Source organism: Silene latifolia, chromosome Y, assembly GCF_048544455.1.
Source record: "Silene latifolia isolate original U9 population chromosome Y, ASM4854445v1, whole genome shotgun sequence".
NCBI classification, from domain to species: domain Eukaryota; kingdom Viridiplantae; phylum Streptophyta; class Magnoliopsida; order Caryophyllales; family Caryophyllaceae; genus Silene; species Silene latifolia.
In genome coordinates, this window is record NC_133538.1 from 355220691 (window position 1) to 355236933 (window position 16243).

Below are 16243 nucleotides of genomic sequence, written 5' to 3' on the forward strand. Positions count from 1 at the left end.
TGATGTGATTGGATACATCTTAGTCCATTTTCATCCAGAATTGAAAACTCTAATACTTCTTTGTGAAAGATAGTACTAGCTCGTCATTCTCAATGAGTAATGAGTTATAAATTTTACAAGATGATTGCTCCCACTGAATTTCATGTCTTCACATGATTATTTCAAACTCCCACTCAATTCCACATGTTTCGTATTTAACTACTCAATCGAAACATTTTAAGAATTGAAATAATTTATCTTTGCCAAGTTATTAAGATAGAACCATATATGTTCCCAACATATCTTTTCAAAATACCTATTTTGAAAGGTTTCAATCTTAAACTTATTGAAAGAGATTTTAATCTCTAACTCATTCATTTTTATAATGATGCGTAGCAATGTCATTATTTAAAAGTTAAATCCCATTTAATACACGTCCTTCTCAAAATACCCTTTTCAGAAGGAGGTATAACCATTCCATTTTCATAATGAGGTTAAGTAATGACACTAGCGTGGTTAACAATTAACTTAGCTTTTATAGATATCGGCATATCTTTCTTTGCAACATTTAATCATAAATCTCATTTATATTCAAGGATGCAACTTTGTTTCATTCAGGCTCTTAAGTAAATATCAATGTTGAAACTCTATTTATGTCTAGGTCATAAACTAGCAAAATCTCTTGTTGAGACTTTTCTTTAGTCATTTTCTATCAAAAACTTTCTTTTGGTCTCCTCGTGTAGTTATCTTAAGAACGTATTCTTTTGATTACTTCACTTGGTCTCTTTTGTCATGTAGATCTCATCTATTCAAGACCATAGATCTCATCTATTCATGTATACTTATCTATTTAGGTATATAAATCATTCTTTCTTTCGTAGATCTCATTTACTCAAGCATACAAATTATTCTTTGTATTCTTTGTGTCTTCATTTTTCTCCCACTCTATCTTTAGAATAAATACACTAGATATTCAAAGATAGCTTATGATACACAAATAATGATTTTGAAGTAGAAGGAGGATTATCTCATAGATTGACTAATAGATTTTAGATTAGATGAGTGTACTTTGTAATTGACATTCCTTTAGTAGAGTTCATAAACTCAACATCACTTTATAATTGATCATACACAAGCCCAAGCTTGTGGACATATAATGAATTCTATCATTATGTTGTCTATTGGATCACTTTAAGTAGATGATCATATGTTTCTATGTGCAAGTATGTAAAGACGAATTATTAGAACAAATAAATACGATAAAAGGGGTGACTTAGGTTGCAAGCCAAGCCACAAAAATCCAAAATACAACCATTGTTAAAAAGGATTAACCATTTCCATGTCGAACACGGAAATCAAAATAGTTCTAAAATTCATAACATTAAAATAAAGACAATAATAAAAGCCAAGCTTCATTGGTAGCTACTCCTAGCTCCTTCATGATTTCTCAAGCTTGCTTCTCTTTTCCCTTGTCTTTGCTTGGAGGAGGCCTGATGGAGAGTGATGTCGTCGGGTCACATCTAATCAAACACATTTATAATACTCAACAAGCAACTAGTTAGTGGTAAGTCGAGATGGATCCATGGGACGGTGTGATTTGGGTTCTAAGTCTATCTATCTCAATTTATACTAGTGTCACGATTGATTTTGGTTTGTAGTTGTGTTCTAGACTAATGCAAGCAATAAAGTAAACCAACCAATAAATAAGAGATGTAAACAAATGATTAAAAGTACTAGGATATCATGGGTTTATAGAGAATTCATGAGAGATGACCATACAAACATGTTCACAAAGTTGCAAGCAATTAATGTCGTAAAGGAACCGAGTTGGTTTATGTCTTACGGTTCTTAGGAAGAATTGGGTCCCAGAGCCGAATCGATTAGATTGTACAACACCTACAAGTCGACTTACTTTCCCCCTAATCACTTCTATGCATGGTCTAACAAGACTCGAGTTGGTTTATATCTTACAAGTGAAGTTGAATAGATAAGAGATGAGTTTAAATGCAAGGATTCATAGGCTTAGCATTTCATCAAACATAACATGTGCATAGGTTGACATCACAACAAGCAAGCAATTTTAATCATGTAAACATATTATATTAAGCATGGTTGATCCCCTTGTTTACTTCCCCTAATTACCCATGAACCCTAGCTAAGAGACTACTCACTCATTATCATAGAAAATATGTCAACAAGGTTGTCAATCATATTAACAAGTATAAATATGATAAGAGCTTAAGGAAATAAACAATAAAGAGTAAAGATTAAATATATTATACCAAACTTGAGATGATCCAAATAATAAAGAAAAGAATAAAAGAAGAGAACTTGATTGATTGATGAAGAGTTGTCAATTCTCCAATAATAACCCAATAATCTTCAATTACCCAATAATAATAAACTTGAACAATAATTAAGAAAAGATTAATGTGAAATTTTGTGGAAAGATTGAGATTAATCTATTCTAATCTACTCCTAATCAAATCTAAGAGGATTTTCTAATAAGAGAGCTTGATACCCTAAAAAAATTGATTAGATCAATAATACAAGATGGGGTATATATAGTGGAGCATCATTAGGTTAAGCAAGGGTAAAATAGTAAATAACAATAATAAATGTTGGGTAGGGAATCGCTCCTCTCAGAAAAGATGCGGGTCTCCTTTTAGCTAGTCTTTCAATAATATGCGCATCCCGAGTAGAACAAGGAGAAGACGGTTGCACTGGAAAGGAATCAGAGCGGCCAAGGGGTCGGGATGCTCGGATCACAAGCCCTCAAGACGGGCGTCTTGGCATCGGGATGCTCGGATAATAGGAAGGGAAGACGAGCGTCTTTGAATGGGGAGACGAGCGGATTGTCACAGGGGACGAGCGTCTTGAGTCTCGGGACGAGCGGATTGGCGGACAGTTTTTTTGTTTGAGCTCGGATTGTAAAACGGACGTCATTTTCTCATCCGGACTCCTATTGGAGTGATTCAAAAGCCTAGATCACTTGATTTTTCGACGCCGTTTCATCTAGCATACTTTCAGAGCAAAAGTATCAACTCTTGGTTTGGGTTCCGAGCAATTTCTTCATGTAATGGCTTCCTTGCTTTTCCTCCTCTTGCATACCCCTTATTCTTGTGTTGTTGGCTCTCATTCTTGCCTTCACTTCATACTAGTCCATCCAATATCGTCAATAAGCTTCCAAATATGCACGGGAGATAGGAATTTTCGCCTAATTATCTTCCTTCCTACAAAACATACGAAATGCACTAGGAAAGCAAAATAGAAAGCATTTGACGGATAAAATGGCTATGGAATATTATAATAGTATGCAAAATAAGCTCAATTAGGGGACTAAATGTGCGCAATTATAGGTCACATCAAATATCCCCAAACCGAACTGTTACTCGTTCCAAGTAAAGAGGTGACAAAAACTAGACCTTTATTCAAACTATCCTACTAATATAACCGATGTGAGACAATTAGCGGGTCTCACTCCGCCCCTTCAACTCACAACAAGACAACCATGAGGTAGGATGCCTTCTTGCAAGGCAAGGTGGGTCTTTCCAAAATGGCGACACATCCGATCATTGAAGCACACAAAATCAAGTAATGGATGCATCTACAAAAGAATAGCCACTTTCCTCATCTAAGTGGCGGAAATTATCTAAAAGGGGAAGCAATTCAAGGGTACACACTCCTTTATAGATACGATTTCTTCAAACTACTAAGCCTAGAAGGATACCACTAAATCACCTCCAAGTTGTGTCAAGCTACGGTACCTTTGTCCTCAATTGTTAAATGCTTTTGTCAAGAATAGACTCCCTATGGTGTTGAAAACACTGGAGGATCGCGGAATTCCCCTTCTTGCCTAGACAAGAAGAAGGGTCGTCCCCTCTCTACCATGCACAAAAATGGATACGATGGATAAAGGGATCGATAGAATTTGAGTTTCATTTGGGAGTTTGCTTTTTGTTGTTGTTTTTCCCCCCAATTTCTTGTGGCATTTGACATTTGAGAACACTTTCTTTTTGCCATTTCTTTTGATTTTTGGCATTTCAATACTTGACAACTTTTAAACTTTTGCATTTTCTTTTAAATATTTTCAAAGTCACCCCAATTAGTAACGAGGGTGCCTTATATTTGAAGCACAGGAGTTTGTATTTTTGTTACTCCTCTTTTCTTTTTGATGCATTTTGCAAACTTTTTGACTTTTCATTTCATTTCTTGAACACAAATTTGAACAGTTTCTTTTTGTGCCCATTCCATTTTTGATGACAAAATATGGTAGAACATGGATGATGGTTGCATGGTTTCATGGGACGCCTTGGAATAAACGGTAGCCAAGCAGTTATCACACCACAAGGTACTCTTGACTAGGCCTTAATCCATGGGTCAAAGGATACTAGCATGACACGTCATAGGGTGTTTTACAAGTATTCTAACAAGCAAAGTCTTAAGAAGAAAAAGCATCTACAAGGGCTTTATATACACTTGTCAAGCTTCCCAAATAGACGGTTTCACAAAATTTTTCTAACATGCAACTACATGCCATGATGCAACTAACATATATACATCCTAATGCATATGCTTCTACCAATAAGTATGCCAAATAATCTAAATGCAAGTCTTATAACCACATTGTTTATACCGTATCAATCAAAATAAAGCCACATAGTCATTAACATAAAGAGGACAAAGGAGATTGGAAAGATCATACCATGCGGTCTTCAATATCCTCATATCTCGGATGTGGCATTGTCGATCAATGTGAAAAAATATAGACAAACACAATATATACATATGACTACACTACAAAGGAAATGAACATGTTTTTGGAATTTTTAAATTTTCAATTTTTTATGGGTTTTGTTTTTGAAACAAAAATACATGTTTTTTTATTTTTCAAAGTTTTTCAATTTTTATGTGTTTTTGGAATATAAATTCCCATCCCCCACTTTATTTTGTACATTGTCCTCAATGTACATGTAGGAGTAGGAATGAAAAAGAAATACATGTTTTTGGATTTTTTTGATTTTTTGAAATAAAGTACAAATGCAATGATATGATATGAATGAATGCATGCTCTAACTAAATGCAACTCTATATGACATATATAACAAATGAATGCAATCTAAACTATACTATATTATGCATGCTAAATGCTTAAGTCACCTATGATCAAACATCCCCAAACCGATTTAAACATTATCTCTAGTGTAGAAAAGAATAGGATTGGTCATTTGTGATTATGCATGAATTCTAGTCTATATGCAACTAACTATGTGAGATATATTACAATGCAACTATACTATATGAACTAACTAATGTAAATGCAATATGAAATATAATACAAATGTGCAAGTGAAAGCTAAACTAAATGCAATGTATATACAAAAGAGAGAGGGAGAGAAAACTATCATACAAATGGAGGAGATAAGGTAGGCATCTTTCACTCGTCATCATCATCTTAGGGGTAGCCATACCGGTGAGAACTTCCTCCTTGGTCATACCCTCCTCCTTGACTATAGTACCCTCCGCCTTGGCCACCAAAATTCCCGACTTGCTCCCCTTGACTAGGGAACAAAAGGTGTGGTTGGGCCCAAGAGGGCCGAGGGCCATTAGGGTCGATATACCCTTGTTGTACCATTTGATAGTACTGGGGATAAAGGGCCGTGTAGTTATCGACCCTCCCTTCATGCACCCCGAGATCAACTCTATTCATAAGGTTCATCAAGTTATGAATACCCGGGGTATTGGGGATTTATGGTTCGAATTGCATATAAGGAGTAGGGTACGGTGGGATAGGCACATAGGAAGGCGGGGGAATGGGCCTTGCCGGTATCCCACGAGGTTGTGGTGGTTGGCGGGGTGCTTCTTCCCTTAGAGGGGGGTTACCGATGATTTGGATGTCGAGAAGGTAGCTCGGCCTAGGTGAATATGGGCTCAACCTCGGGTCGGTACTGGGTATATTCCACCCCGAAAGAATAATGGAGGAGCACCCTTTGGTGAACCATTCTACACTCCCACCTTGAGTGTAGGCACACCACCGGTGGTGGTTGAAGACGGTGTCCTTATCAATCAAAGTACTCCCCTCAAGTGGGGCATAAGTCCCACGGGCGTTGAACCTGGAGCAAAGAAAGTTGGCCAAGATAGTAATTAGGCCTCCCATCACGAAGGTCTTGAGTTGGGTGTTCCCTTGACAAAAGTCATATAACCTTGTAAGCACCTCAAGGGGGGTATTGAAGTTGTATCGTTTCGTCCCCCGAACATTTAGATAGGACTCAGAGAATGTTAAATCAATGAGAGTGCACCTATCTTGTTCATATCTCTCATTGATGGTGCCGGCTACGAAACATTCGGTGATCCGAATCACCGGGTGCTGGATAGCAAAGGTATAGCATTGTTTTTGGTGAATGAAATGCCTCCCGGAAATAGCCTTCCAAAGTCCACATCGAAATCGGCGGGTTTGTCGATATTGTCGGTTGGTACAACAAGACCGAAAATGTGAGCAAATTGATCAAGTGTGAGGCTATGGTCTAGGTTGCACAACCGGAACTCCATACTCACGTTGGTTCGAGTGTTCGTGACAATACGGAGGCTACTCAAACATTCCAGGGTGAGACTAAGGTACGTCACCTCATGGGCATGGAATAATTTCCCAATCCCTAATCCATCAAAGAACATTTCGGTGTGGTACCTTATCCCAAGGATTTCTAACACCTTAGTATCAATAAACTGAGTAGGTTCATAGTGCTTACCTAGCAACTTAACGAACTTTTTACGGTGGGCATCGGATGTGAAGATGTAGAAACCCGTGTCCGTCGATATTGGAATTTATAGAGAACCCGACAAAGACCCGAGGATGATAGGACACATGTATTCATTAGTTATCATTGTCATTATTTGGAGCTCGTTTTACGGCGTAGAATGGGCGTAGTCGATGAAGTATTTTATTAATTTAAATGATATTTAAATTAATGTTTTTTAAAGTGAATTCATTTTATTGTTTTAATTTGAATTTATTTTCTTAAATTTATTTTATGGAAAATAAAATAGATATTTGATTTGAAAACTCATTCTTATGTTATTTAATTTGAAAAATCAATTTATATCGTTTATAAACCGTATTTGAAGAACTCGATTTTTTACGACGGCTTTATACTCGATCTTGAGCTCGTTTACAACTTGATTTGGGCACGATTTGCGAAGCAAACTCGAACCTACTCCTGACCCATAATCCAACCCATCACTCACCCTCATAACCAGGCCCTAACCCCACGCAAACCCGCGTCTGTACCTCCTTATTTTCGAGCCCCAAACAGCCCACACAACCAGTCCATACCCTTTCCCGTGTTCAGCATTACCAAGCCCCAAACCGCTCCAAACGCCACTTAAACCCGTGCCCATTAACCCTAATCCATACCCTAGTATCCTAACCATATTACCCTAGCTTAACCACCCAGAAACACCCCTCCTAAACCTACACGAGCTCACGAAAGCTGCTGGACAGCAGCAGCGAAACAGAGCAGCCCGACTGCTTGTTGCTCTCTTTTACCCTACTTTAACTCCCTATAAATACCTCCCCTCTGCCATACTTTCATTCCTCTAAGTTCTCCATACATACTACCGTCACTAACCAGCACTAATCTCCACAAACAAACCCTAATTGCCTCTCAAAACTCTCGACAAAATCGAGACAACCAAACTGAGAAACAGTTGGTGTCTCTCTCGAAATACCATTCGTTTCCCCTTAAAACCTCCATTAAAATTCGAGTTTCTTGTTCCTAATTAACCATATAACATCCATATACATCTTAGACAAGGATTCACGAGCCAAATGGACCTTGAGAGTACACGAATCCCCTCAAAAAACAGAGTGTCATACACTCTGTTTTCGCGGCTTTTCCTGTCTGTTCAGTTCTGTTTGTGCTCCTTTTTCGTGCCCAATAACTCAGAACGAGCGTGGTTTGTTTTAGGATATTTGTTCTCCTCTCTTTCGAGTTTTCAAAACATCTTTTAAATCTAATTTTCACCAAGAAACGAGTGAGAAATCGCAGTTTGAAAGTTGTTGTCCAGATTTACCAAAAAACGTGTTGTTGCTTTGTTCCTTCGTCGACGACGGCCTCTTGAGATAAAATCTACGATCGATTACGACCCAAGACGGTGTCAACGATACATGTAGGTTGAGGGTGCATCAAATCCTCCTCTTCTACCTTTTATTTCGTTCTTTTATGTTTCTTTTTTTATAGTTTGTTTTGTATATTGCTTATCGTTATGCATCGTTTGATATCGTTAACTATGAAACTAGTTTAGTCCGAGTACGAGTTAAAGTACCACCATGAACACCCGCGTTGACTTGAGTTGGGAAAGAAATCCGCTAGATCGGTCGGTCGTATCCCCCTTCTCATTTACATATCCTCGTGTTCAAGGTAGGGCATTAATAAAACGAATTTTAACTTTGTTCCTCGCTTTTGACCCCTCGCTCGTTTTGCTCAATTCGGCCTGCCCTAGGACCCTTTGCATGTTAGTTAAACCTCTGATTGTTAACCTATGATTCAATTAAATGACTTTAGACTGATTTAACAACCTAATTAGACATGTTTGGTGGCATCGAAATAGCTTTTAAAATCGATTAACAATTCTATAACCTAATTGAATACATCTCTCTTTTCACATGATTTCTCGCTAGTATAAGAGTGCGTGATTAGCACCTTCTTATTAACACTCGACAAGTTAATTTAACTAGCGAACTTGACCTAATTCGACCCTTTAGGCTGTGTAGAGCACTCGGTTTAGGCGAAGCCTTCTGACCACTTTTATCATCGATTTCTAATGTATATCCAGTATCGCTTTGCAAATCTATCTAACCTAATGAATCTAACCCAAGGATTAGGGTAGATTAGGATGTGTAGGTCGTGTTTGGCCGTGTATTTTGTAGTCCTTTTCTCGTTCATTTTATCTTTATCTCGTTGTTTCGTATCTTGTAATTACTTTTTGTTTATCGAGTCGTGTTTTGTAATTTGTTCGTAATTAGTTTTCCTTTATCGAGTCAAATGATTTCTAAAAAACCTTAGTCTTGTTTGGTTGGATGGTTGTGCCCCAATTCATGTAAGAGCGTAGTAAATCGCATGTTGTTTAAAGCGACGTGGCCCGATTTATGCTAATGCATAATTTGGTGTGTGACCTAATGTCTAATTCGATGAGATTAGGCGAAAGCACGCATTACGAGGAGTGAACCAAGTCTGTGAGTTATGTAAGTCGTGGGCCACCCTTTGTGCATGTTTTCCTAGGCCGAATTGGCCATGTAGGGTGTCGTGTATGGTGTCGTATATAGCAATTGTATTTAGTTCGAGTTGTATCTTTAATTTCTTGTTGTGTTGGCATGAAATGCCTTGGTTGTAATAGGGTAGATCCCAACGGCTCCCTCATTCCCAACAAGCCTTGTTTGTTTCGTTTATGTGTTGTTAGATCAATCAACCCATATGCTAAATTACAACTTTGACAAAGTTAGTTTAGCTGCATCTAAATCGAAATACACTACAAAGAAAAGGTTCCATAGCGACGGAAAACTCCGTCGCAAATATGCCAATCCCGTCGCAAATACAGAACTTGCGACGGATTTATTCCGTCGCTTTATTTCGTCGCAAAATTTAGTTTTGCGACGGGAATTCCGTTGCACAGGAAAATCTGCGACGGATCAAAGCGTCGTAGTAACCCATCGCAAAAGATGGAATTGCGACGGAAATTCCGTCGCAGTTCACTGTTCATGGGAGGCCACGTAGACACAATGGTCAACCAGAAAGTCAACATTTGCTCCAATATGGAAGCTCCCAAAAAATACTTTGTTTCCACCACCCAATTCGTTTCGCTTTAACCGTTCTCAATTCATGGTCAGATGAGTCCCCGATTTTTGGTAAATCTTTCACACATTCCCACACTTATTCGCCCGATAACCTCGTTCCAGCAACATCCTTCTCTATTCTTCCTTTTCGAAAGTGGACCTTATCCTTGCGAAAAGTATGATAAGTGTCTAAATATTGTCTATGACAATCAAACCAACTCCATTTTCTGCTATGCTGAAGCCAAGTCGATTTAGTCTCTTTTTTCGTACAACATGGACATGCATTCTCACCAGCAGTTGACCAACCAGATAACATGCCATAAGCAGGAAAGTCGTTGATCGTCCATAGGAGTGCGGCTCTTAAGTCGAAGTTTTGTTTCTTAGACACGTCATATATAAACAATTCCGTGTCCCACAATTTCTTCAACTCGTGAATTAGAGGCTGTAAATAGACGTCAAGGTTTTGTTTGGGACTCTTTGGTCCAGGAATAATTAATGTTAAGAACATAAATTGTCTTTTCATGCATAGCCAGGGTGGTAAATTGTAAGGTGTAAGCATCACCGGCCAGCATGAATAACAGTTCCCGAATGGCCCAAAAGCCGAGAAACCATCTTGGCAAAGTCCAAGTCTAACATTCCGAGGCTCAGATGCAAAAGAAGGATGAAGATGACCAAAATGTTTCCACGCCTCACTGTCACTTGGATGAGACATTGTCCCACTAACTCAGGGGTTTTCATAATGCCAACGCATTTGTTCCGCGAGGTTTTTTGTGGCATAAATTTGTTGCAAACGTGGCCCTATTGGGAAATAATTTAAGAAATTTTCGGGTACCCTTTTGCCATTTGCATTCTTTGCACTTTTGTACCTAGCTCTACCACATTTTCTACACTTGTCAAGAAGAGCGTCTTCCATCCAAAAAAGCATACATCCATTAAAACATGCATCTATCTTTTCATGAGGAAGTTGAAGAGCTTTGAGAACATTTTTGATTTCATAGAAGTTACGCATCAAAATATGATCTTGAGGAAGAAGGTCTCTCATGAGTGATGTGAAACCATCTACACATTTATGGGCTAAGTTGAATTTACATTTCAGAGTGACAAGCCTTGCAGTCGACTATAGCAATGAGAGTCGACATCCCTCGTAGACAGGTTGCTCGGCACGTTTTAACATTTGAAAAAAAGGGTAATACATTGGGATTTGGAGATTCATCAACCACTCGGCATTAAGAGCTTCTTCCCTAATTTGATGAATGCTATCGTGCAAGGCATCCTCTACCATATCCCTATAAGGATTGTTCGAGGGCATTGCCATTTCCTCTTCCTCAACGGGGAATTTCTCTCCGTGACACACCCAATCATAATAGTTGTCACAAAAACCCTTTAGACCAAGGTGTTTTCGTACTTCTTGTTCAACTAAAAACTTTTTATTTTTGCCCTTACTACATGGACACCTAATTTCTTTATTTCTAATGAATTCGTCTTGTTGCTTAACATAATCAATGAATTTTTTAACCCCTATTACGAATTTCTTCCTTAATTTTTAATGGAATCCAACCTTTCATACATCCAATTTCGTTCTAATCTCTTCATTGCAAATCTACATATATATTAGTAAATAAAAATTATTAATAAAAATGGTAAGAGCATTCATAAACTCATCTTTGAATCTTTCATACAACAACAACAACTACTACTACAACAACAACAACAACAACAACAACAACAACAACAACAACAACAACAACAACAACAACAACAACAACAACAACAACAACAACAACAACAACAACAACAACAACAACAACAACAACAACAACAACAACAACAACAACAACAAAGTAAGTAACAACAACAACAACAACAACAACAACAACAACAACAACAACAACAACCACCACCACCACAACCTGCAAAAAAATACTTTCAGTATTGGGTGAAGGAAAAGTAGATCTATATACTCAATATATTCATATATGCTTTAATTTAATTTGTCATAAAATTAACAAGTGATCTTATGCATGCAAACAATATAAAATATAGAGAAGAAACCATCATCTTACATTGTGATTTTCGGATTTATGGGCACAAGTGAGTTAACCTACTCACTTGTTCTTGAGCTCTCCAAATGGAAGAACAAGGATTCAAGTATAGAATCCCTCCCAAAAGCATATACCCAAGGAAATCTCTTAATAACTAATATTATTTAGATCTAGTACTAATATTAGTTTTACTATAAAATTGACACAAATAAATTGCATTTTACTCTTGAAAATCTCGGACAAGAGGGAGTATATGTGAGTTTATTTCTCTCGAATTATCATAAATTGTAGAGAGTTTTTATTGCATTTTCTTACTCTAGAAAATTAGATGGGAAGAATGAATAATAATGTAAAAGAGAAAAGCTCTTCTCTCTTTCTTGTGGGTGGCCGAAAAAAAAGAGCATTGGGTAGTATGCCCAATGCCTTTTGTTTTTGCTCTTCTCAAAAGCTTAGGCTTGCAAGGCTAGTAGGTAGTCTTTAATAATTATGTTTTCCACTAATATGAAAACACAATATTAACCCAACACTCCCTCTACTTTCGGCACTTTCATAATAAAATGGATGGTCCATTTTATTTTGTCATTTGTCAATTTTGTCACATGTAACATGTTACATGACATGTCACAACGTAATGTATTTTTAACATATTAAAAATCAACATACTCATAAAATATGTCATTTACAAAATTGACTAGTAATTCGTAATTAATGGTGCCAAAATGTTTCCAAATTATAAATTACAACATTCTGTATTTATAATAATTTATTCATTCCGTTTCAATTGTTTCTGTAAACAATGATTTCATCTAAGTAATAAAACAATTCGATTACTTAGACCGTGTCTCATTTAATCATATTTACAATAAGATACGTAAATTATACTCACAAAATCATCCGTCAATTTTAAGCAATTTAATTAACTCGTATCGGTATACGATTAATTAAATAATCAATTAAGAGTATTTCCCTATAGGTATGACCTAAGGGGATCAACTGATCACCACCGTCGCACGACAGTAATGTCAAACTCTAGTCAGCCAATCATTACCGATATGTGTGGACCAGTTGACTGTAAAATATTACATCCCACATGTATTCTTAAAATGAGATTTAATAATGATATTTAAATCATGTAATCGCACTATTGTTGAGGACACATTTCCCAACAATCTCCCACTTGTCCTCGACAAGTGTGCGTCACCAATTCTCTTGTCCTATTACTATCTCCCACTCAATGCAAGGTGTCTTTCAGGTCGTACTTGCAAGTGATCATATCGAGAGTGGTTTCCTCGATCTGGAGAATAACTGATTGACCGGATTTATCTATCATAGATACCTTCCGAGCGTGGCCACGCATTTCCAGTTCATTACTCCTCGAGTGGCCCTGAGATATTGTTATAACCCTGACAAGGGGGTGGACAATTCCTATCGCACTTATTCCCTTCGACTAGCCACAGCCATCATAACCCAAAATATGCCCATTTGACCCCATTTACGAAGGTCGTAGTAACACAAATCAAAGCTAATCAAATCGTGCCATCTTAGGCGACAGTCTTTAGTCAAAAGAATCGACTCATTAGAATACTATAGCAGCTCTCGCCACGACCAGGCTATATAAATTTGCCAGAACTCTATAAGCGGTCATAAGGCCCGACAAAGTGTTCCTAACAGTCTGCCTACGTGTATCGACTAGTCATCTCACATGACTGTATGGCACTTGAACTTGCCATCAATCGCATCACACTCTAGTCACTTCGAGACGTCACCTCATACAAGTGACTATGGGCGAATACAATGCTAATCCGTGTTCACTTTAACGGGGTTCAATTGTCTTTACAACCCGTTTGGATGTAACAAAGTATAATAAAAGAGTTTTAAAGTAAAACTCAAACGACAAATGCGATTATCACATATGAATAGTCAATGCCTGATTACTATTTCATGTTCTATAATCTAATTTGATCTTGTACGTAGTTGTTCATTTCAATTCAATTGAAATGACATGACTCATCATGTTTAGCCTTTGAGAAGGCTTTGGTTAGTAGGTTTTATCAATTTCTTGTACCTTACTCAACCTTACTACATACTCGTTTTCCTTTGTAATGTATACATTTGCATCACAAAACTTTCTGAGTACGTGTCGAGATCCAATCAAGACATAGGTCCTCTAGCCTAAGAATAGCTCCCACTGTTTTCACAAAGGTGCGGGACCCATCCCTCTTGCACATCTCATGATCGCAAGTGTGCTCAATTTCCGTTATAAATATCTCTCATTGTTCTTTATTTCCTAGAACGATTCTAGAAAATCTACTTCTTAATTAACATAGCCACAATGGTATCTTAACCATCTTAATGTGTTTTGATTATGGTTTTGTCGGAAACCATGCGTAATCTCAATTGTCAATTGTCACTTGTGTAACACCCTTACACAATATTGCATCATAAACACTTTGCTTTATAGCCTTCATGCTTCTGTAAGCACTTAAGGGTAATCTTTATGGCTTACTTGGTAAAGATTACTTAAATTCGATTTTGAAAACAATTCATCATACTCAAAGTATATGAAGTGTTATACATCTTTACTCATTTAATTGATCCGGCAGCGGAAGCAAATGGAATCAATCAAATATGTTCAATTAATTGAACTAGTCATGAATCTTATCAACCTAAGACTTCTTATTGATGCTAATATCATGTAGATTTATCTTCATAAAACCGGATATTCAAGATGTATTATAATACTCCAAAAGTCTTAAATCATTCTCAATGATCAATATGTCATCCACATATCGGACTTATTAAATTTTCGTAACTCCCACTAAACTCCATGTATAAACACAACTTCTCGACTTATCGAGAAATGTTTTACCACATGATCAAAATGTTGATTCTATCTCATTGATGTCCTACTTAAGACCCTCTCTTAAGTTGCACATTATCTTAGGATTGCAAGAATCTATAAAACTCAAGACATGTATTGAATACATTCCTTCTAATTGAAGAAGTGGGTTTTAGATTCACTCGCTATGTATTTCATAATAATGAAACACAATCCCTAAGAAGATCCAAATAGACTTAAGCATTTCAACTGGTGCAAAACCCTTTGCAACCAATCTTGCTTTAAAATATCTCTTTATTAGTGCAAAACCCTTTGTCACTAATCAAGCCCTTTTGTTTCGGATTTTCATGGCTCTAAGCCTTGTATTGAGTTGTGACTTAAACACTCTTATGTAAGTCATATGTTCATTACTTTCTAGAAGTAATCAACTTGAATCAAACAATTTCTTTTGTAAGTTATAAGCTCTTTACTTTCTTAAAAGTAGCATGAATTCATCATTTTTAACAAGTGACGAATTTAACTTCCTAGGTTTTGAAGAAACAATGTCTTACACAAAACGTCTCATGTAGCCAAGAAAGACCAGTTTCTTGCGACATAACATTCTCTGTGGCTCTTGAATAATTTCTCCCACTCTGTCTTCTAGAAATAAACTTGTATTTTAGAAAGTCAGCTTCATGAGCCGCAAACTCGTCGTGCTCGTGATAATTGAAAAGGGAAAAATGAGCATTTGTTTCTTGTGAAAACTTACAAACATGGTACCCTTACCATTTCATATCTCATATGATTTGATTTAGTGGAAAAATAATTTAGACAAAAATGATAAATTCCCCAAAAGGATCAAGTAACTCAAAGTAACTTGATTGAAGTCCAAACCATATCGAATAGCGTTTGAATTCTTATCCAACCATACATTATTTGTGATACTATATCACAATTCATTTGGCTTATATCAAAGTCTTCACTTTGATAATCCCATCACGATTAAATCGTAATTCCTTGAACTCTTTGAAATTCTTCAAAGATTTCTCTATTTACCTTATTAAGTGAACATATTAGTCAACTTAACTCGTTGGTAAAGATAATGATCAACCTATTTTGGATCGATGATTTACAACCTCTATCTCCTTTTCAACCAAAAAGGCACGAGACATCTTGCTTTGAATACAAGATACGCATATACCATTAACAATCTAATGGTTTCAAGAGTACTCGATAACTCTTTGCGTTCATCATTCCAAAATTTAAGGTTTAATCTTGGGTTACCAATTTGAGTCTTACATCATCTACATGATATATCTTTCTAGTTTGGTTTAGAATATAATCACCTTGATAATGGGCTATCCATACATCAAATCGTGGGGTATAGGGTCACAAAAGTGAAACCTCTTTTGTATCTTAACAAGTTTATATTCTTATTTAGAGTTTATGCACTTAATAGTCACAATTAAGTACAACTTTAAATCCAAAAACTAGATTGAGTACACAATTACTCTATCTCTCGACATTATCGTTGCTAGTCGTCATATTCTAATCATCCTATGTATCAAGTACAAT